We start from the raw sequence: 21596 nt of genomic DNA, 5'->3' as shown, positions 1-21596 counted from the left end.
ATCAGGGAATTGTCCCCCCATTCCAAATATGTATTGGGGAGCCAATTCCATGCATCCTGGGGGCCTCACCATGGACCCCAAGGACTGCCAAACCAGCTCTCTGCACTGCAGATACAGCTGTTGCCACCTCACAGACAGGGTTTTGCCCTCCTGGGGTCTGGGCAGCCCAGTCCCAGCAAGGCAGAACAAAGCATTTCCTCTGAGAGCAGGGTGTTACACCCTCTCCCTTCGGAAATAGTTGTTACAGGCTGGGGAGGGGTGGCCTCCCACAGCGTCTGGAAATGCTTTGAAGGGCACAGATGGTGCCCTCCTTGCATAAACCAGTCTACTCTGTTTTAGGTACCCCTTCTCCCCTGCTCTGGTGGGAAACTGGACAAAGGAAAGGGGAGTGACCACTCCCCTATGCATCACCACCCCAGGGATGGTGCCCAGAGCTCCTCCAGTGTGTCACAAATTTCAGCCATCTTGCTTTGCAAGGTGTGGGGCACTCTGGGGAGCTCTAAGTGGCCAGTTCCAGCAGGTGATGTCAGAGACCCCTCCTGATAGGTCCTTAGCTGATAAGGTAGCCAATCCCCCTCTCAGGGATATTTAGGGTCTCTCCTGTGGGTTCTCTTCAGATTCTGCTTGCAAGTTTCCTTCAGGAATCCTCTGCAACAACTTCAGACTCTTCTGACCTCGGATCAACCGCAGCCTGCTCCAAGAAATGCTGTAACTGCAACAAAGTGTCTACAAGAGACACCTTTCATCAGCAACCTCAGCTCCAAGTCAGCAACTGCAACAGTTTCCACGGTGTGCACGCTTTGGAGACTTCCTCTCTTCAACCTGCAACAGAAGGACCGAAGAAATCTCCTGTGGAGGGACAGAGTCACTCCCCTGCTCCAAGCAGGCACCTTCCAAGATGACGACCGGTACCCTGGGACTCCTCTCACAATGACGAGCGTGCTCCTAAGGGCATAGAGGGTGGGCATCATCAACATAGACTGTCCTTAGGTCCTGCTGATGCAATTTGGAGGAGGTAAGACCTTGCCTTCCCCGAGAACGACAGTACCTCTGTGCACTGTGTCTTCTTCACCTCCTGAGGCCTCTGTGCACTGTTTACAAAATTGCACAGCCTGGCCCAGGTCCCCAGCACTCCGTCCTGCGACGCTCAACTCGCTGAGTTGTTCTCCAGCGGCGTTGGACCTTCTTTTGTTGTGCTTCATCAACTGCGTTTTGCACCTCCTTTGAACCCGAATCCTGCGGCTACTGGGGGTGCTGGCTGGCATCCTGAGGGCTCTCTAAAGTGCTGAGAGCCCCCTCTTCCTCCTCACACAGAGGCCCCTAGGTACCTCCTGGGTCCATCCAGCGCCATTTTGACGAAAAACGCACTTTTGTCATAGCCAAGGCTTGTTTGCGCCTTCCAAAACAAAATCTCCTCTGCAAAGATCCTCACACCGTGGGACATCTTTTGCTTCATGCAGGAACCTGCTGGCATCTTCCTAGGGTGCATTTCTGCAGTCTTTGACTAACCAGGAACTCTGCTTTTGCACCCTCTTCTGGGTTGGCAGGGGCTCCTGTCCTTCCTGGAACTTCTTTCGACTTCTGGACTTGGTCCCTTTCCTTTGCTGGTTTTCAGGTCCAATAATCCAGCAGTTGTTCTTTGCAGACTTGGTTGGCTGCTGCTAAATCCCAAAAACGAGGTGTAGTGTGTCGTAAGGAAACGTGCAGTACTTTACTCCTGCTTTTCTGGCCTCTGGGGTGAATTTCCTTACCTTTACTGTACTGTTACTCTCCCAGCGATTCTGCACACACTACACTTGTCTAGGGGGGAATTTGTGATTCACATTCCACTTTTTTAGTATATGGTTTGTGTTGCCCCTAGACCTATTTTCTCCCATTGCATTCCATAGGATTTCCTACCGTTTGCATTGTTCTGTGACTATTTACTTGTCTAATTTTGGTGTCTAGTGTATATATTGTGTATAATACTTACCCCCAGAAGGAGTATTGTCTCTAAGATATTTTTGGTACTGTGTCACCCAAAATAAATACCTTTATTTTTGGTAACACTGAATATTGTCTTTACTTGTGTATAAGTACTGGGTAACTATAAGTGGTATTGCATGAGCTTTGCATGTCTCCTAGTTCAGCCTAAGTTGCTCTGCTATAGCTGCCTCTATCAGCCTAAGCTGCTAGAACACTACTACATTTCACTAATAAGGGATAACTGTACCTGGTATAAGGTGTAAGTACCCAAGGTACCCACTACAAACCAGGCCAGCCTCCTACAACTGGATCGACATTTTTGAAAATTAAGTTCAGGACCAGTTGACCCCTTGTCTAAGGAGAGGATCAAATGAGCAGTATCTGCATATGAAGTAGTCAATATTCAATAGGAGGTAATCAGGGATACAAGGGGGTTGATATAGATATTTAAAAGGGCGGGACTCAGTAATGATCCTTGTGGCACAGTCATAGCGATCAATTGTTCTTTAGAAGAGACTTGTCTTGAGACAACAATTTGTCTTCTGACGGTTAGAAAAGATTTCATCCATGATAGGGCCTGTGAGAGATTCCAACATCTTGGATACCCTGGAGAAGGATGTCCAAATGCTGCAGGCAGATCAAGCACTATCAATACAGCATTATTTCGAGTGTCCAGGGCCATTTCTATGGTTTCAGACACCACAAGTAAGGCTGACTCTGCAGAATGATTAGGTCTGAAACCAGACTGGCATGCACAAAGTGAATTGGAACTTTCAAGAAAAGAGATGAATTGCTGATTTACATATTTTTCTAATATTTTAGCTAATATGGGCAGCTGGGAGATGGGCTTGAGATTAGACAGAGTGGTGTGGTCCGCTAACAGCTTATTTTGTAAAGGCTTAACAACTGCCAATTTGAAGGCTGAGGGTACTTCTGCCATGTCTAGGGAGGTGTTCAAGATTTGATTGATGAATGGATTAACAATATCAATAGCTTCATGAAGAATGGCTGGTGGACAGGGCTCGTGGGGTGAGCCTGATTTACAAGATAGAATCTTTTGACGTGATAAAGAAAGGAAGACGTTTTCGAATGCAATCAGACTTCCCTTGGTACCCTTTGATGAGGTGTTGAGGGTAGGGTAGCTTATGAAACGTCATAGGGGTGAAATTAAATCCATGTTGTATGTCCTGATCTTCTCTTCAAACAAGTTAGAGATCCAATCACAAAGTGCTTGAGACGGGAGAATCTCCCTTAAGAGTGAGTTAGGTTGCAAAAAGGGTTTGGAAATATTGAAAATAGTTTTGGGGTCCTTAATGGCTTCTTTTTGTGGTAAAATAGGATTGTTTTCGTTGCAGTGATCGATATATGGCTTTATGGATTTCTGTGCTTTCCTGAAAAGGGAAATGTCCTTGGCATTGAAAGTCAAGCGCCATTTATGTTAGCGCTGTAATTGCAAAGCCTGCATTCATTACGACTCAGTTTTTACTTCCATAGCAATGAACAGTCCAAAGTTGGGATCTGCCTAAACTGTAGATGCAATAGCTGTATTCTGTAAAACGCTGGATAGGACTCACCTAAATATTTTTGTGGATGGAGTTGTTTTGTAGCTGTAATAAGCCAAGAGTGGCGACTTCTCCAAAATGCAAGCTTGTCTTTTTGCAACGTTAAAATGTTGGTATTTTTGTTTATTACTCTTTATAACAGACATCTGACAACATTTTATCCACGCAGATCTTGGGTATGAAGTGATCCCATTGCTAAATAAAGTATGTCAACCACGGGTATTCTGTAAGTTGTGAACTGTGGTCATTTCCATCCAAATATATGACTTCAAAGTGTGACCTTCAACTCTCTTTAGTTTGTAGAAGTACTTCAAAAAGGTTGCTTTCATGGCTATTTGTTGATTTATGAGGAAGAATTCCAGCCTTATTTGTGATTGCGAGGAATTATTGTAAAGTTTTGTAAACTTGACCGAGCTTTCCAGGTAACGTTTCTGCATCATATTTCAAAGTAGAAGTTAATTTAGCTTTAACAGCTTTGGATATTGGGAAAAGAGAGCGGTTTATTTTGGCTTTAGCAATGGGTTGAGAGAGAAACATAACAACCTGGCTTTTCATTTTAATGTTTGTTGTGATTTCAAACCACATCCCTCTTTAAACATCACTACTAAATAATTATGATTTATAACATTATCTATTGTATTTTTAACGGGCCATGTGCCCTTTTTGCTTATTAAAAACAGCCGATTTTGTGTTATTATGTGGTGCTCGTCACAATAGTTGGATAGTACTTTAGGAGCTTCTGTTACCCCCAAACCTGTTTGATGCGGTAACACCATGTTGTCAGCATAAAACTACGATGTGACAGGGCGTGGCCCAAATTTTGGTGCGTGGGACTCTACCACGTCCAACTGACGACGCAGATCTGATATATATAGATGAAACAAAAGTGGTGCTAATACATACATATCTTTGCACTAGACCTGAGTTGGTGTAGTTCTTAGCTGACAAGGAATGATAAGCTGCTTTTATCACTTGTTCCCAAGTTGGCGTGTAGAGAAGTTGTATTGCCCCAAGTAAATGCACCTTGATATTCCAAGCCTTGGTCAAAATGGCACTAAAATCGATAAAGCAGGTAAGTAAAGGAAGTTTGTTTGCTTTTGATTTTTCAATAATGTGCCAAGACTCATCAAATTATCAACAAGGCTTGCTGATGCATTAAAACTGGATTGATGTAAAGGTAGTAGCTTAGAGCTGGTTTCCCATTCCTCCAGATCATTCGACAGCAACTTTGTAAAATACTTGCGTCCGTATTTATACTTTTTTAGCGCCGCATTTGCGTCACTTTTTGACGCAAAAGCGGCGCAAACTTGCAAAATACAATTGCATTTTGTAACTTTGCGCCGTTTTTGCGTCAAAAAGCGGCGCAAATGCGGCGCTAAAAAAGTATAAATACCAGAATACCAGAATCTGGTCTCTGTATCGTGGAGAGCTTATATCCTCTAAGAATTTGAGGCTGTTGTTACTCCTTTTCTTATAAATCGGCTGTAAGATTGATCTATGCCAAGAGTCAGAGATTATTATGTTGGATAAGCAATAAGAGTATAAACATTGGAAAGTCGAACTCCAATAATCTTTACCGTGAGTGGAATGCCATTCCGTTTTGGCATGCTATCATAACAATATTTCTTGATTTGTTACAACCATTGCAATATAATGCACAATAAAAACCACTGTTAAAATACATCAAACATACACGAATAATCAATAATGTTAAAATAATATCATCAACTGACAGAAACATAGAACCCTTCTAAGTCAAGAATTTTGAGGGGGTACAAGAGGGATTACCATCCTGCCCAGGCTAAATTGGAATAAAATTTGTCCCATAGGTTTTAAAACCAAATGAATTGACTGCAGGGATGTGTCGATATATAATACCCTGATATAAGGTCCTTTTCCATGTCAGCACTTCCTTCCCCAGGACTGCTAACTTGCTTTAAATGGCCATTATTATAAACTATGTTACTGAAAAGTGCAGTGCTTTGTAGCAATAATTAAAGGATGCTACAAAAGGTATATGTATGTTAGATAATAAATAATACAACAGGAGGTAGGTGCAATATTCAAGGGTGAAGTGGATGAAGTAATATGGACATTGTTAATAGAAAGCGCTGGTGCAATGATATACATGAATTAAGTACGTACACCAGCCACAACTACCTTATTGCAAATGATGGCAGAAAATCTTAGATTAAGAGCAGGAGCCAGAGGAAGTAACCCCCAGAAGCAAATAGATTGACTAACCAGGCCTTTTCCACCAGTCATGCTCGTGGGTCAGTGGAGGGAAATTTAAAGTGCAACCCCTGGTGTGAACGCCAGAAGTTTTAATATTTTTACCATCAGCCTGAATTTGCCTGAAAGTGGCACGGGCCCCTTAGCGGTGATAAAAATAGAGAGAAGGAAATTAGAATTGAAAATAAAGTTATAAAACAGTGAGCTATGCCCTTTTGGAATGTCATTTCTGGAATATGAGCTGGCACCTCCCTCCCCTGCATCAGCTGAGCCCCTTGCCTCAACCTTTTTCCTGGCCCTCTGAAGAAATTGAACCATTACACAATTCAGCCTTATAGTCATTGTTTCGAAGAAGGCCATCACTGCCTCCCTGCAGGACCTTATTTCACGCTTGTTCCATCAACTCTGTAGAAGCTCACACTTGGCTTCCCTTACGGTAGTCCACAGGCAGAGGACGTGAACAATGTATTCCAAGCCTTATCGCAGACCTATTTTGCCACCTCTGTTGGACTACAGGCTTTCCACACAGGGCTGTGAGCCAAGAGCACTCTTTGCCTGGGAGTCAAAATCCCGTTTGGAGTTTGACAATATTTGCAAATGTGGTTTTATTACCTCCTTTTAACAATGAGAAATTAAAAACTGTAGAAACAGGAGAAATGATTGCCTAGTACTTTAAAATTTCCTCCTTCAGATAGGAAAGCTCTTGCCTCTCTCAAGATTGTGCAAATGTGAACAGTTACAAATGAAGCCCTGATTAATTGGTTTCTCAACACAGCTGGGGTAATTCCATCAGAAATGTACTTCAACCTCTTGCTGTTCACCTCACTCCACGAGGTCTGGCTGTTGCAAGGACTGACGTCATGTACACAGTTGGGGCAAATTGCTTAATATACTGTTGAGACCTTTTCATTTACAGGTCTTATTTCCCGGAAGTTGATGCGAATACAGGTTTATTTTGATAATGCTCTGTAATGAGACATCAGCGCTGTGCATACTTCAAATTACTACTGGAGACTTGGATACAATACCCACAACACATGCGGTGAATCTAGGATCCGTAATTAAACATAGCAGGCCCCGTTAGAATGGGCCCAATCATGTTATCAGGGCATACCTGTCAAGTGTTTACTGGCCCACACCACTCACCCAGATATAACGCGACAAAACCTGCAGATCGCCTGAGCTTAAGAGATGAAAGCAGACAAGAGACATAACACGCATTAAAGATCCTCGGTATGGGACACCACACCCATTTTTCTAGGTACCATGCCTCGAACGAATAATGCAAAAACTATAAACTGAAAGTAAAATGGAAGCATTGCTTGAAAGAACAGCCTGACAGTCTTTGCGGAGTACATTCAAGCTTTTGCAGCTTTTTCATTCATCGCTCTAATAAAACATGTTTCCCAGTAATCTTTTGTTGAAAATCAACATACTAGTCCGCCTTATATCTGGTTGGAGGTTTTCAGGGGATTTGCTTTCTCCATTTCAAATCTCTCTTTCTCCCTTGTGGGTCAATCCATTTGATCGCAGCAAGAACCAAGACTGGCCCCCTTTCTATCCTTTATTCTTATTTGACCCTGTCCTCTACTCTTATTTTCGTTTAACAACCCCTGTTGTTAAAAACGGGATGTGGTGACTGCCTTAAGGGGTATATCGCAAGTACAAACCTACCAGGCCAGTGTGGTGTTTTGGAGCTTGGCTTACTGGAAGAATCTAGATGTGATGCACAAGGGTTCACTTTGTATTTTTTAGGAGTTTGTATGCACATGCAGAGGTGCAGGGAATGAGCGTTGTGTGCACTGGAAAAAGGGAATGCAGACCATGTTCCATGTGTAACCTGTAGATAAGATCTCCAAGTAGCAACAATTACTGTAAACAAGAATTCCCTGTCACGGTAGATGGAAGACATTTTTCCAAACAATCCAGTTTGTTTTGTGTGGGATTCAAGAGCAGTCGTGGCTCACAATGGTTATAGGGGGCGGGGCAGCACACGGGGGTAAATAAATTTAAATAAAAAAAATAAAAAATAAACTTACCTCCGGGCCGCTCCTCTCTTCTCCTCCATCTCCTCGGCCTGCAGGCAGGCACAGGCTCCCAGCCTGCCCTGCGGCCAATTCTGACGCTGCACAGAGCAGCGTCAGGATTGGCCGGGAGCGCCCTGGCTCGGTGCTCCCAGGCAGACTGGGAGCCTGTGCAGGCTCTCTCCAGCCCAGCAGCGTTGCCGGGCTGGAGAGAGCCTATTGCGCATTTATGTTTGGCTGGCCGGAGACGGCTGGCCAAACATACATGCGTAGTGAGGGGAGTGCACAGTGCACCCGCCCCTTTCACAAGGAAGGGACAATAAACGTAGTTTATTGTCCCTTCCTTGTGAAAGGTTTGCAGCTTCTGCTGCTGGCAGGGGGGGGGGACACTCCTCTGTCAAAACAGAGGAGCCGCCACTGATCAAGAGGCACGACTTTCGAGTGACATCACAATGTTATTAGGGAAAAAGACTAAAGACGTATGTCAAGAGCCATTCTGGATATGCTTTTGTGCAGAAACAGCTAGTTATAAGGTAGTATTTGTTTACAATTTGTCTGATAAGTAGCCCAGCCTCCATACCACTGACTCTGGAAGGAAGTTTTGGACTGTGAAAGAGATAAAAGGCTGTATTTATTTTTCTTTCTTTGACTTTTAATGATAATGTCCCCCTCTAGAAATATGCCTATTACATGCCATAACATTTTTTTAATCATAGGTTTAGAAAATCTGCCTTTCCTGCCCGGCCATCCTGTATTTTACTTCTTTTTCTAGACCTTAGATGTTCTACCTCTAGGACTCAGTGCAGTTTACACTTGCTAACAAGGCGTAAAGTGCATGTGCTCTCATTTTAAACATGGTTAAACTGGTTTGCCCCTCATGGCCATATTTAAAAGTCCCTAGTACATGACGTAGGAAATAGCCCAGGGCCTGGAAGTTAAATGTCACTTGTGGACTTCAGCATCTAGGGTTGGGTGGAAAAAACTTGCTTCAGCTCTACCATTGTAGCTTGAAAGCAGCAGCTTGAACTCTGCTGCACCTACCTGTCAGAATTCATCCTTTTGACAGGCTAGAAAACAAGTCCACGAGCCCACAAGGCAGGGTGCATAATATTTAAGAGTGGAGTAAGTATGACAGGATAGCATGTTCCTCCAGTGATTAGGCACAAAACAACATTGTCACTGATTAGGCTGTAACTGAGACACACTCATCATAAAGAGGTTGCCTTATGGTACTTGATGTTAGTAGAGGCAGAGAAGAGTCCCTCCTCTTGCTGGAAAAGAAGTGGGAAAAGGATCTGCCATTGCTAGAAGTCATCAACCTCTGGCAAGTATCAATGTCCACATTTTGGATCACAGTTAAATCTGCCTCCTTAAAGAAAAAACATCAGTTCACATGTTAGGCACAAGGAAGCACAGAGAGGCCAAGGACTACCGGAGAGAGCGCGGGCATGGGTGCTCTGGTATGCGAGTGGGAACACCTGGGGGAGGGGCCACAAGATGGAGCGATACCCCCTGAACATTCTGTGCTGATACCTAATACAGAGACCAGAATCCAACACCAAAAGGGACCACACAAACACTTCTATAGGACTGGGGACGGGTCAAAAGCAGAAAGAGGGTCCCATCTCACAAAGCAGCAAGAGATACCTACCACAAACCGACACATTGAATTATCTAGGCACACAAAGGGGGGATGGAGGGAGGGGGGAGTTCAGTTCCCCAATGGGCTGTTCTATAATACCGGAAAGTAACTAGATCCCATGGTATGACAAGAAAGACCTGGAAAATAAGAGACACCGTTCGCTAGATATGCATGGAACTAAAATTGTTTTCTTTAACTATCAAAAGTAATGACACTTCATATATAGCTCATCCTGTATGAGCCATTGAGGATAATTAATGTGATATAGCACAGCTGACAAGAAGAGCCCATAAACGGGTTGTAATATTTGTATTTGAAAGCTAATAAAATATGTTTAAAAAAAAACCATCTGTTCAAACTGCATGAAAAACTGCCCCCGCTGCAATAAAGAGAGGGGGAACGATCTTCATATGTTTTGGCAGTGCCCCATGCTTGGTCAGTTCTAGAAAGATGTGGGTAAGGTGCTCATGGATGTGAATGGCCCAGAAGTTAAGGTAAGCCTCTCGTCTGTAATATTTGGGGTAACTAAAGGGGAAGCACAAGGTTAGGAGATTGACAGACATCAAAGAAACCTGTTGTTTGTGCTATTCCTCCTGGCCCGATGGGAGATTTGTTTAAAGTGGGTACTCCCCTTGATTCCAACTATACACAAATGGCTGACAGCGATAAATAACTTGTATCGTCTAGAACACAGTGCCCCCACCAGCAAGAGGAATACGTTTAGGCCACTGTGAGAGAAATGGGTATAATCTGAAGCGATAAGTCAACTTGGCCAGACTATTGACTGGTGAAGTCCAATGATTAAGAACTTCCACAAGTCCTCTTCTGGTACGAGCGTGTTGGGCTGGGTGATTCACCTACACATGGCTAGAGGATACTGGCAGAAACTGCCTTGGTCTTGAACGACTTGTGGGTGGACGGAGTGACATAGAGGAGGTCCTTCTTATGGCCAAGGTTTCCCTTCTACACTACAATCCTACTGCCCTCATAGCCCGGGTGGAATCACTATGAGGACAAAAATATATATATTAATGAAAATCCAATCAAATGGTAAAGCCAGATTTCTGTTAAATGTACTGGAAATGTAACTTTTAAGGAGGTACCTTTACCCTGCCTAAAGCTGCAGGACATAAATTTGCATTAGCTGTCTGGCAACTGATCAGCCTGTAATGAGCCTCAATGAGGTGTAAAAGAGGTGTGAGAATAGTAGAAACAATGGCCAGGGTGTGGAGAGGTGTTTTTCCTCTTGCAAGAAGACCAGCTATGGTGGACTTCGAAAATTCATTAAATTGAAAGAGGTTCTGCCCTTTCACAAGTAAATGTAAGGAGAGAGCTGGAGCAAGTAGCCTTTTTCCCTCCATTCAGGTTGGCACCAAACCCGGTGGGAAGGAAGCAAACCTATTACTGGTTTAGAGTGGACACTGGTGAGCAAGACTGCAGATTTTTTGGGCCATCTGTGTGTGGGCACATAGATTCTGCACAAGGAAGAAAGTGTTTCTCCATCTTTAATTTTGAGAGTGAGGGGCACTGTGGGATTGTCTGCAGTACAGCAAACAGCAACTGGTGAAAAAGTGTGTAGAGTTGCCCCCAGTAACCTTTACCCCATTGATTAACCACTAGCTAGTGCCAAACATAAAGGCAGTCTCCTTGGTACCCTCCTTAGAACTCGTCCTGGACCTGCGGATGATGAAAAGAGGACTGCACCTTCTGTCTGTAACCTTAAAGGAGCCCCAAAGGTCAGCCAATGAGGGGAGGCAGAAGTCCCAACCCTCTTGGCACCACTGAGGCTTCTGTTTCCAAGCTGCGGTCGGCGGTGTGTTGTTTTTTATTGACTGTTTGGTGTGTGCATGTATGTTTCAATGTATGTGTATTTGTCAGTGCGTGTTGTGAATGAGTTTGTGTACGCATGTTTGCATGTAAATGCTTGGGTGTAAGTGAGTGTGCATGTGTGTTCGCGCCTCCCCACCCTCGCCCCTCTCTCATTTGTACTTACCGGCTGCCACTGATCATCACTAAACCACCAACCCACCCTCTCATTAAGACTCCTTATGGTCTGAAAACTTTATGATACACAAAGCCTATGCTGTTAAACATTCTGCAAACTGTATATAGCTCATTATATATGTCAAGGGTACTTTTATTTTGGGTTTTGTATGGGGTTAAATATTAGATTATAAAAACTGAAATCTATATTTTCAGCACTGCAACTTGCAAAGTTTAAGCTGACTTCAGCCTACCCAATGCCCACCAAGGGCAACACATGCTTTTTGTTTTGCTTTTCTATGATGCCTTTCAACCCACTTCACCTACTTTATCCTTACTACAGGAGTCAATAAGCTTAGCTCTGATGGCTACAATGCACACCCAGTGCACACCAGCATTCAATACTTCTAGTGCCAGGCAAGCAAACCAGAAACTAATGTTGCCAAGGAAACCTAAGTCAACATGAAGGAACTTTAAATAAAGATGAATGACTTTTTATGCAAAGACTTTGGCATCTTTATAAACTACATAAACCATCAAACGTAGTGTCTTTTAAGTCACAGGCAGGCCCCTACTTTATGTAATACCCACAAATATTTCCAACCCATTTTCTTCAAATCAAACCAAAGAAAATGAAACAGCTAAAATGACATCAAGTAAACAAATGTATCTAATTCAAGACCTGCCAAAGTTAATCAGACATCCTAACTCATCCATATCAAAAATAGGAGTTGTCTCAGACTTCACAACAAACAGCCACCCTCAAGAAACAGAATCACAGCACAATCCTAAGGAAATGACACTTAGCATATGGAGCTGAGGCTTTTCCCCACCCTTTATCAGGTTCCCAATGAAGACATATTAGTCAGCCTATACAGTCACTTTTTGTTAACATTGAACAACAACAATTCTCTAAAAAATACAAGTCTTCATGAGAGCCAGGGAGTCTCAACCATACTACAAAAGATGACAGCATCTTTAAATAGCATGATACCAGCTGTGTAAAAAATTGAAGTATTAGGTCAGTGGGTGAGAACCTACCTTGAATAATAATCCCAGTCCTTGTCAGGGTTAACCACTAAAGCTACCACATAAAGCTTTGCTTAACCTGGTGACAGTTTGGCACAAAGCAGTCAGGTATAACTTAGAGGCAATGGGTAAGGTATGTGCAGCACTCAAAAAGTACTAAAGGGAAAATATGACAAATTTAAAACAGATTTAGAAAAAGTGTTAAGTTTTAATGAATACATTGAAACTAAAGGAGCAAAAATGAAGTTATTAGAACCAAAGATTTGCACTTTTAAAACTTGAATTAAGTATAAAGTCAAAAAAGCACAAAGTGCCAACCATGGTCAGATAGTCGCACTAGACAGGATCAAAGTCAAAAGTTGAGGCAAACCACGCTAGAACGTTAGTAAGATAGAGGGTCCAGGTTCAACCTAGTGGAAAGTTTACCTTCTGACCTAGAAACTTTTATAGAGGAAAAGTGGTAATCATCAAGTGAGCGGAAGGGAAAGCTCTAAGCTGGATCCAAAGCAGGGCTTAACAATGGTGGTTGCTGAACAGCGGGGTCCTAGTGTGATAATTGATGAAAGCGTGATAGCTCTGAATGGGTGAATTCTCAATTTTGTACCCAGGAAGATTTTGACATGGATTGAATGCTGCCCAGCATTGGTGCCATTAACGCCCTCTTCAGCCGGACTTTTTTGGATCACAGATTTCCTTTAGCTGGGCAAACAAAGCAAGCTGAGTTTGAATGATGATTTGAGGTCGAAGGCAGGGGCTTCTATGGCGACTCTGATCTCTATCAGTTCTCCAGGCAGAAAGTTGACAAAACATTTCTAACTCACAGATCTGCATGGGAAGAGCACATTTTAACACTAGACAGGTATCTAGGAACTGGGTAGCACCAATTTGGAGTTAGGACTCACTCTAACAGAGGCCAGCAGCAGGGTCAAGAGCATGACTAGTTAGTAGTGGTTAGCTGAGCAGCTGCAGGGAAAGCGCCTCTGAATACTTGTAGAGCCCCTGTAGCTCACAAAGGTCTGCATGCTGACCTTGGAGTCACTTTTGGATCATAAGTTTTAATCAAGCAAATCAAGCATCCCTTCAGGCTCTTCAGACAGCAGGACAGTCCTTCTTTTGGTTCTTCACAGATCGAGGAGTTTCTGAGAAGAGGACTGTGGGGTCCCCATATATGCCTGTGGGTGGTGGATAAGCCCCTAATCAACCCCTAAGCCAGCTGTGGTCAGTTTCTGTACCCTACTGGGTTTGGTGCTGGCCTTGTTACAGTGACGAAGGGGAGCCAGGCCTAGATGTTAGCTTCATCTGCCCTTTGACAAGGCAGGCATCATCTTAAACTCAGGAAGGGACTAGGCACAGCCCCCAAGGCCTTCCTGTGAAGGGGGATTCAAATCGGAAAATTGGAAAATGCAAGTACACGTTATTAGAAATAGCACATGCAAAGGTAGATAAAGGTCTGCTCCCATAATGTGAAACTCCCTAATGGTAAGATATGGTTGTGAGAAAGTAGGGAAATTTAGAAGCAGTAGAAGTCAACAAATACAAAACTGCAAATGGAACTAAACGTAGTTTTCAAATAGAATAAGGAGAAAGGTACTTGCTTTAGAAAACAAGTCTATGAGCATAACTATAAGGAGCATTTGTTCAAAGGGAGGGAGAAAAAGGATGTCTGTCACAAAGATGCAATGGGGCAAGTCACCTAACTAACTCAGCTTCACATAGTTGAAACATGAAATTAAGTCAAAGTGATATATTGCATAGGTATCCACCAAGTAAGAATGAATCAGAAATCAGTGTTCCCACTGAACTTGGTATTAGCCCCTTCTCATGGCTAATACAATGCCAGATTCTTCCTTCATCATGACTTTCACAGTATCGCATAAAGGAGTATTCAGCTCCTCTGATGTCCATCCCATGCAGGTGCTAAGACTCATCGTCTACCCAGTTAATTGTCAAAAAGCATGACCTTCATACTATAAGCTAACAAAAAATAATACATCTGATGGAAGCGTGGTGACTATAGTCCCTGAAACAAAATGAGAGTTATGCACAGCAAGCATAAATGCAATGTTATTTTCAAGATGGAGTTGAGCATCTAGGCCCATGTCGAGTTATGTCAATTGAAACAGCGTAGTCAGCTGTGCCACAATGTCTCTTAAAAATTAATGCGAAAGGGTGGTCACATTTCTGGTAGACACAATTTGGTGGTCACATTTCTGTACAACAGGAAGTAATGTTTTCATTTAAATGGTGCATTGTAATACACATAAACATAGCTGTATGTAACATTTCAAAGAAGCTGCATATAATCATCATTTGGAATTATGTTATGTTATAGTATTTAAAAAATATTACTCTGCATAAACATTTTGTATTTCAACTATAAGCAATAGAATTAATTTAAACTGAAGTATATTTGGGTGTCTTTACCTTGGCAGGAGTGAAGACCACACATATTTTCTTGTTTAACCTTCAACATGAAGCTGTTTTTGCAATGTTTTTCTATGTAATGCAGGGGTCAGGATCCGGGGCTGAATGAATGAAGAGTCCATTGTATTCAAGAGATAAGAAGATTTTCAAGAGATGCTGTTATCATGAGGGGAGTTGTTTGGAATGGTGGCCGTAAGTCTTCCAAAGTTCCTGAGAATACAAGGGTTGGAGTGGAGATCCCAGAAGCCCGCACTAACTACCAGCCCATCACTTACATACCTTCATCAGTACGATCACTGAAAAAGCAGCCTTCGCTCAAGTCCAAGATCCCATCACCACTAACCATCTCCTGCTCGACTATTAATCTGGCATCAGATGACGGTGCAGCATTGCAGCTTGGAGATCACTATATTACACATTTCAGCTGACAACATCTTGACCACAGATGAAGAGGGCATCTGCCTTGTGATATTGATGGACCTCTCAGCTCCTTTTCACACAGCTTCCCAAACCTCATCCACACCTTGGAACCTCAAATGGGTTTTACTGGCAATGTCCTTCACTGGTTCTCCTACCTTTCCAGTCAACACCAGTTTGTTCATATGTGCACCTCCTGGTCTGAAAGATACCTATCACCTGCACAGTCCACCAGATTTCCACTCTGTCTCGTCTGTCATCTTTAACCTCTACTTGGGGCTTTACTCACAGATAAAGGCATCAAGATTCACCAACATGCTGATGAGTCACAGCTCTTCATCAGTACCTCCTCTGCTTCAGACATCCAATGCCTCAAACACTTCCTGTCCCACATCCAGACATAACTATCCAATGCCTACATAAAGCTCAACACAATTAATTTAATGATCTGTTTTTAGTGAAGATGCCTTTGAAATAATGTAAGCTCTGTAGAACAGAGGTGTAAAAGATTGACCAATTCAGTGAACATTTTAGAATCCCCATTGTCCTTAGCAGAGAGCGGAACTTACTGAGATTTTCTTTATCCTTAGATTTTTCAGGCTTCATGCCGCTGCACCTCTCTTAACAAAAACCGATAGTGAAGATTCTGTTTGTTCATTCTCTACTTAGAAATGTTAGCTTTAGAATAATTAACTCATATTAAACGGTCAGGCAGGAGAAATTGATTTCAGAATTTAAGCATCAATCTTTTTTCAGATTTTCTGCATTATGACTATTGAGATACTTGTCTTTTATGTGTTTGTGAAATGTAATATAGTACAACACTTTAACTCTCCTTTGGTGATTGTGTATATCTATACTATGGTCTTGAGACTCATTTATGCAAGTCTGACTTCAAGTCTGTAATAAAGCCCTTTGAAACCTACGGTGGTATCTGAGACTTTCCCCTAATTCTGAGTCTGGTGGTTGTAGAACTGCCAGACTCGTGGTGCCAGTTGGACTGCTGCCAATGCGGCGGCCCCCAGCGTCCACATTATGACAGTGGCAAATGCGCCATGGTCGGACTGCCAGCACCACCACTTTTTTGCCGGCCGACAGCCTGGCGGTACCAGAGGTCTTAATCCACCAGGGCCCTTCCTGGGGATTACGATTCCCCTCTCCGCTGGCTTTTACATGGTGGTTGCACAACCATGTAAAAGCTGGTGGAGACTGGGTGCTGGAGGCCCCATGGGGGCCCCTGTGCTGCCCATGCACCTGGCATGGGCAGTGCATGGGCCCCCATGGACAGCCCTGTTGCAATTTCTACTGTCTGCTTAGAAGACAGTGAAAAGCACGATAGGTGCTGTTGCATTCTACGCACCGCAATATTGCTGCTGGCTTGATTACGAGCCGATGTCAATGTTGTGGGTTGTTTCTCGTAGTAGGGGCTGTAATAGAGGCCGCGGGAAGGTCTCCGCACTGGCGGTGACCTGACCGCAGGAGTTTGGCAGCAGCTTTTTCTGCCTCCCTAACTCGAAATGAGGATCTTAATGTGTGACTCTGAGTTACACTGTAATTGTTCTAATTAAAATTGATGTAGCTTCTCCTCTCCTCTCATAGCTGAGAAGAAACGATTAATCGGATCCCATAATCATAGATAGGGCCAAAGGCTCCATCACAATTTTAAGATGCACATATTCTAACTAAAGTTAAAAGAAAACATATAAATCACTTGCTTCGCTATACCTAAATGTAAAAAATGTATGCACACATATACGTAATGGTTATACATGTTACAGGTTAACATTTTATCAAGCACATATAAATAATGCTGACACTGTCTCCCCACCAAAACATCATTCAGTTTCAAATTTGTCAATTGGCAGTATCTCTTTCCTACCATCCAAGCCTGGAAAGTCCCAGGTATGTGCTAAAATAACTTGACCATCAGGGCAGGCTGGCTACTCGGCATTTTGCAGGGATGGCAGGGTGGCGGCCAGCTGCACTGCAATAAGGGCCGGTTTTTGTTGCTGGGGACTTTCCAGACATTTTTCTATTTGCAGCAGTTGTGATTAAACAATGCAAAAACAAATAACTTTGAAGTATGCTTAAAGCACAGGAGAGGTGGAGGAGTTCAGCATGGTGCTGACGGGTTGCTATCCTCTGAAGTATGTGTGGTGGGGCAGGGGTCCAATGGGACCCCTGAGGGCATTGACTTCATGGTAGTGGTAATTTCCTCTGGGATGATGACGGGCCATGTGGTAAGCATTGGTTATCTGAACAAGATCAGGAGACATTTGGCAAGGTCAGTTGGGCCCAGTTGTGGGTTGAACTTAATGTAAAATGGTGGTGATTTTGCTTGTGAAGAACTGTTTGGTAAGCTCCTGTAAGGGGGTGATTGAGTTACAGGTAGCTGCTGATGAGGGAAATTCTTCACATTGGTGAGGATTTCTTTGCTTCCATTGGTGCTGGCATCAATGCGGTCTGCCAGAGCCGCACAGTTGGTGGTCCAAATCATTTGATTGTAGCATCTCAGGGCAGATTCGAAAGAGATTCTGTCTGCATTGTCCTGGCTCATTCTCCATTTGCGTTCCAGATGTTTGCAGTGGTGTTTCATCAGTCTGAGTTCCTCCATGTACCAAATGGCTTAGCATCTAAATCTTGTTGTATTGCTACTTTTGAGAGGCGATAGGGAGTCGCACAGAAGATGATTCAATTGTTAAAATTCTTGATGCCTTTTGGGAGGCTGTTGCTTTATTTGGGTCTATGGATGTTGAAAGCAGTGCTCCAGTCCTTGTCAGGTAAGCTTTTCTAGTTTTGGCATCCAGGACTGGCATGGTGAATTTGGCATTAATATCGTCTGTTCTGGAGGCTGGTGTAGGCTTGTCAACTTGGATGCTGTCCAATGTGATGAAAATAGGTCCAGGAAGTGTACAGAAATGTAGGTAGGTTCCTTTACTCAATTTGAGTGGCCCAGGCTTTCCAGGTGGTCAATGAGTGCTTTTGAATTAGGGTCAGCATTGACTTCCAGGTGGAAGATCAGGTTTCCAAGTATGACGTAATTGCTATTGAGGCTGACTGGTGCGGCGAAGTATGTGGTGTCAGTAAAGATGGTGCATGTCCCAGTGGCCTGTAGGATGAATATGGGTTTGATGTGGAGCTTGACAAGTTTTCCATATGGGAGGATGACGTCCTTGGAGGTGGTGCAGCTTATGGCGTTCTTGTGGTGATGATGGTTGCAGCTCTGGGCTTGTGAACTCTGTCTTGCTTGACGATCTTGTATCCAGGGGAGGTGGTTGTCACTATGTGCGTGGCCAATGCAGGTCTCAGACACATTTCTGTGAGGAAAAGTTGTTTCAGATCATTGTTGTGCAGCAGGTCCCAGAACGTGGAGTGTTGTGTGGGTGGGTGCAGGAATGTGTGAATGTTAGAGAATGGGGTATTTCATGGTGCTGGTGTGGTGATTAGTTAGCTGTGGGTAAGTGCACAAAAAGTTGCAGGAAGAACTGGTGAACACTTCATCAGTGTTATGTGGTGCACTGAGGCAGAAGTGTGTGAATCAGCAGCGTAGCGGCATGAGGGTGGAGGACCAGAGTTCCTGACACTGGGCAAGATCCAGGTGTGGATGGGTGCAGGTGGGCCTGCCTTTGGAGCACCATCTGGCGGGCCAGGGGCACACCCTCTGTGTGCATCTGCACTGTTGTCATTAAGTAGTACCTGGGAGGCAGTTGCAGACATAGTAAGCATTTTTTCTCTGTGTGTCTTATTGGTTAAGCCCCTTTGAAAGAGTCCTCTCTCTCACCTGCATGTGCTTTAACTGCAAAATAGCAGCATCTCGAGAGGATCCTAGGACTCCACTGTACTTATCATTTAGGTAGAGCAACAACAGTGTCCGGGTAAATACACTGTCCTGTTTTATGGCATATGTGGTATTAAACAGGGCAATAAATAGCACACTCACTTGGGCGGATGTTTCCTCAATGAGGGCTATGACAATAATGTAGAGAAGCCTTTCATTTCATTTCACGTCTAAGCTTGGCCCACATGTTTTCTCTGTCACCAGGCGAGAGAATGATTCCTATCTTTGAAACAGAAAAATATGGAGGTTTTCCTACAGTCCTTGAAAATAAATTGTGAGGTTGGTGAGTGCTAAATGTATGCACCACTCAGAATCAGAAGTCGAGCATGCCTTAGGGAAACACCTGCATCACTGTACAGCTGGGAATGCTACTTGGCACAACATTCCCTAGTCTAAGGCCAGAATTTGAAACATTCCTAATGTTTCTTCCTACTCAGTGGAGCAAGAGAAGTCGTCCTTGTTGTACTCCATGGAAAGGACCTGAATTTTAGTAATTGTGGTTGCCCCATATCTTCCTCTCACAAAAGTTATATTTGCTATGTTGGTGAGACCATGCACGCTTTAAAGCCACTCATCCCTCATACCATCCTTCACTTTGGTATCCTCGGCATAACTGGCAAGAAATGTGACATATGTGGAACTTGGAAAAGTGCAAAAACTTACAATCCTGTATAGACACCTGCATCTCCGTATGCATTTCAATGACTATTTTACAATCGATGTTTTTAAAACTCACTGGTTAATATGAGACTATTTCACCTGTTAAGCATTTTTGGGTGAATGATTTTACTGAATCATATGTCACCTGGGAATGGTTTAGAGTCGACTGATTATTACATTATGCCATGGAAGACAAGCAAGCGTATTGTAATATACTATTTAGTGGAACACATTGTCATCCTATATTTAACATGTGGCTCCCTTGGTGATCTCACTACCAGCATGAGGACTTTATCGGCACACCTTATTAAATTGTATTCGGCACCGTTTATCTAATACAAGAAAACGTGATGTTTTAAACACTCATAGAATTCTACTTTATTAGTAGTATGAATTGTTTTTTGATAAGTTGCTTTTACAAAAAAACCATCTCCATCAATTAGCATGTTTTCATTTTATCTGGGACCACCAATAAATTGTCATTCACCATTCTCAACATTTTAAATTATGCAACTAATTTAGACAGATTGCGTCCTCACTTGCACAACATGCTGTTGCTTTTGACAATCGGAACTACACAATATGTGTCAGAGGCTTGAGATATGAAGTTGATCCCTTCAAAAACCAAACTTTGTCAACAATGTAGGTCGTCTCATGAAGCCAAAGGTGATGCATCTATTAGACGCGATATATTGGGAAAAGTAACTAAGTTAGAAGCACTGCCTTGAAAAAAGCAAATTAAAGCAAAAAGAAAATGGATCATTTAAAGCATCACCTTTAGATCTGTGTGCTAATAATCTGAGCCAGGAAAGCCATGGTGAATTAACAGTGTGAACAGATTGGAGAGGGGAAATCAAGAAGGCAAGCAGACCAGTAGGTCACTGTTATTCCGAGAAACAGATGGTGATTTTTAATTATTTGTGCCAAAGAAGGAGAAGTGTTGGCTCTGAGTCGTCTAATTTAAACTTGATAGCTGTCACACAATTATGACCGTCTTTTTTTTATTTCAACAGTTCCATTTTCCATGTAACTTATTTGAAGAAAATATGCATTTTGTCCATATTGGCATCCATTTAGAAGCCTTTTAATAAGAATAATAAAATCATGATTTTTGCTAATAAGATAAGCTACATTTTGCCAATCATGCCACAGGGGCATTAATTGCGGCTTGTGGGCTAATCTGGAGCCCCTACTGGTAGCATATACTTTAATTATTCATTTTAATATAGCACGGAGCGAGCACCTGTTTAAAAGTGAGGCGCGAAGGTGGAAGATACATTAGAAAGTGAACTCCCTACTATAAACATCTTCCACTAAAGCCCAAGGAAAAGTGATTAATACCCAAGGTCTAGCCTGAAAGTATTACCTCCAAAATATTTTTATATATAGTTAATTTGCTCCTAAAGAGAAGAACCTCAACACGGGATTAAGAGCATTCTACAATTCCAGATCAGAGCAATTAGAAGCTGCCTAATGTTATCTTGGCCAAAACATCCTATTTTTAGGTTTCATCTACGATGTTAGCAGGACCTATTGTTCTCAACACATTACAGTCCCTCGGTATTTATTGTCTATATCAGTTGTCTGCTCCTCCAACCTCCCCTATTCATCTATTTGCCCCACCCAGGACCATTTGGTTTCACCATGTTCTGAGTGGATGTGTTCCAGCCTTGCCATGTATGCTTTAGGAGGTTCAGCACTCAAAGGGAGTCCAAGTGTTTCTTGGGTATCTACATCTTGTGCTTGTATATTTCTTTCCTCCTCCCGCTTCTCATCCCATGCCCAATCCTACTCTCTGTTTACCTTCCTTCTACTACTGC

The 21596-nt window shown here is 43.0% G+C and overlaps 1 protein-coding gene across 1 annotated transcript in view; it reads right to left on the bottom strand.

The window, feature by feature from the left end:
- RYR2 (ryanodine receptor 2) overlaps positions 1–21596 on the bottom strand; it is a 2714825-nt gene that overhangs the window by 261712 nt on the left and 2431517 nt on the right. The window lies entirely within an intron of this gene.

The sequence above is a fragment of the Pleurodeles waltl genome, chromosome 5, assembly GCF_031143425.1.
Source record: "Pleurodeles waltl isolate 20211129_DDA chromosome 5, aPleWal1.hap1.20221129, whole genome shotgun sequence".
Lineage (NCBI taxonomy): Eukaryota > Metazoa > Chordata > Amphibia > Caudata > Salamandridae > Pleurodeles > Pleurodeles waltl.
This window is presented reverse-complemented; position numbering and strand designations above follow the sequence as displayed.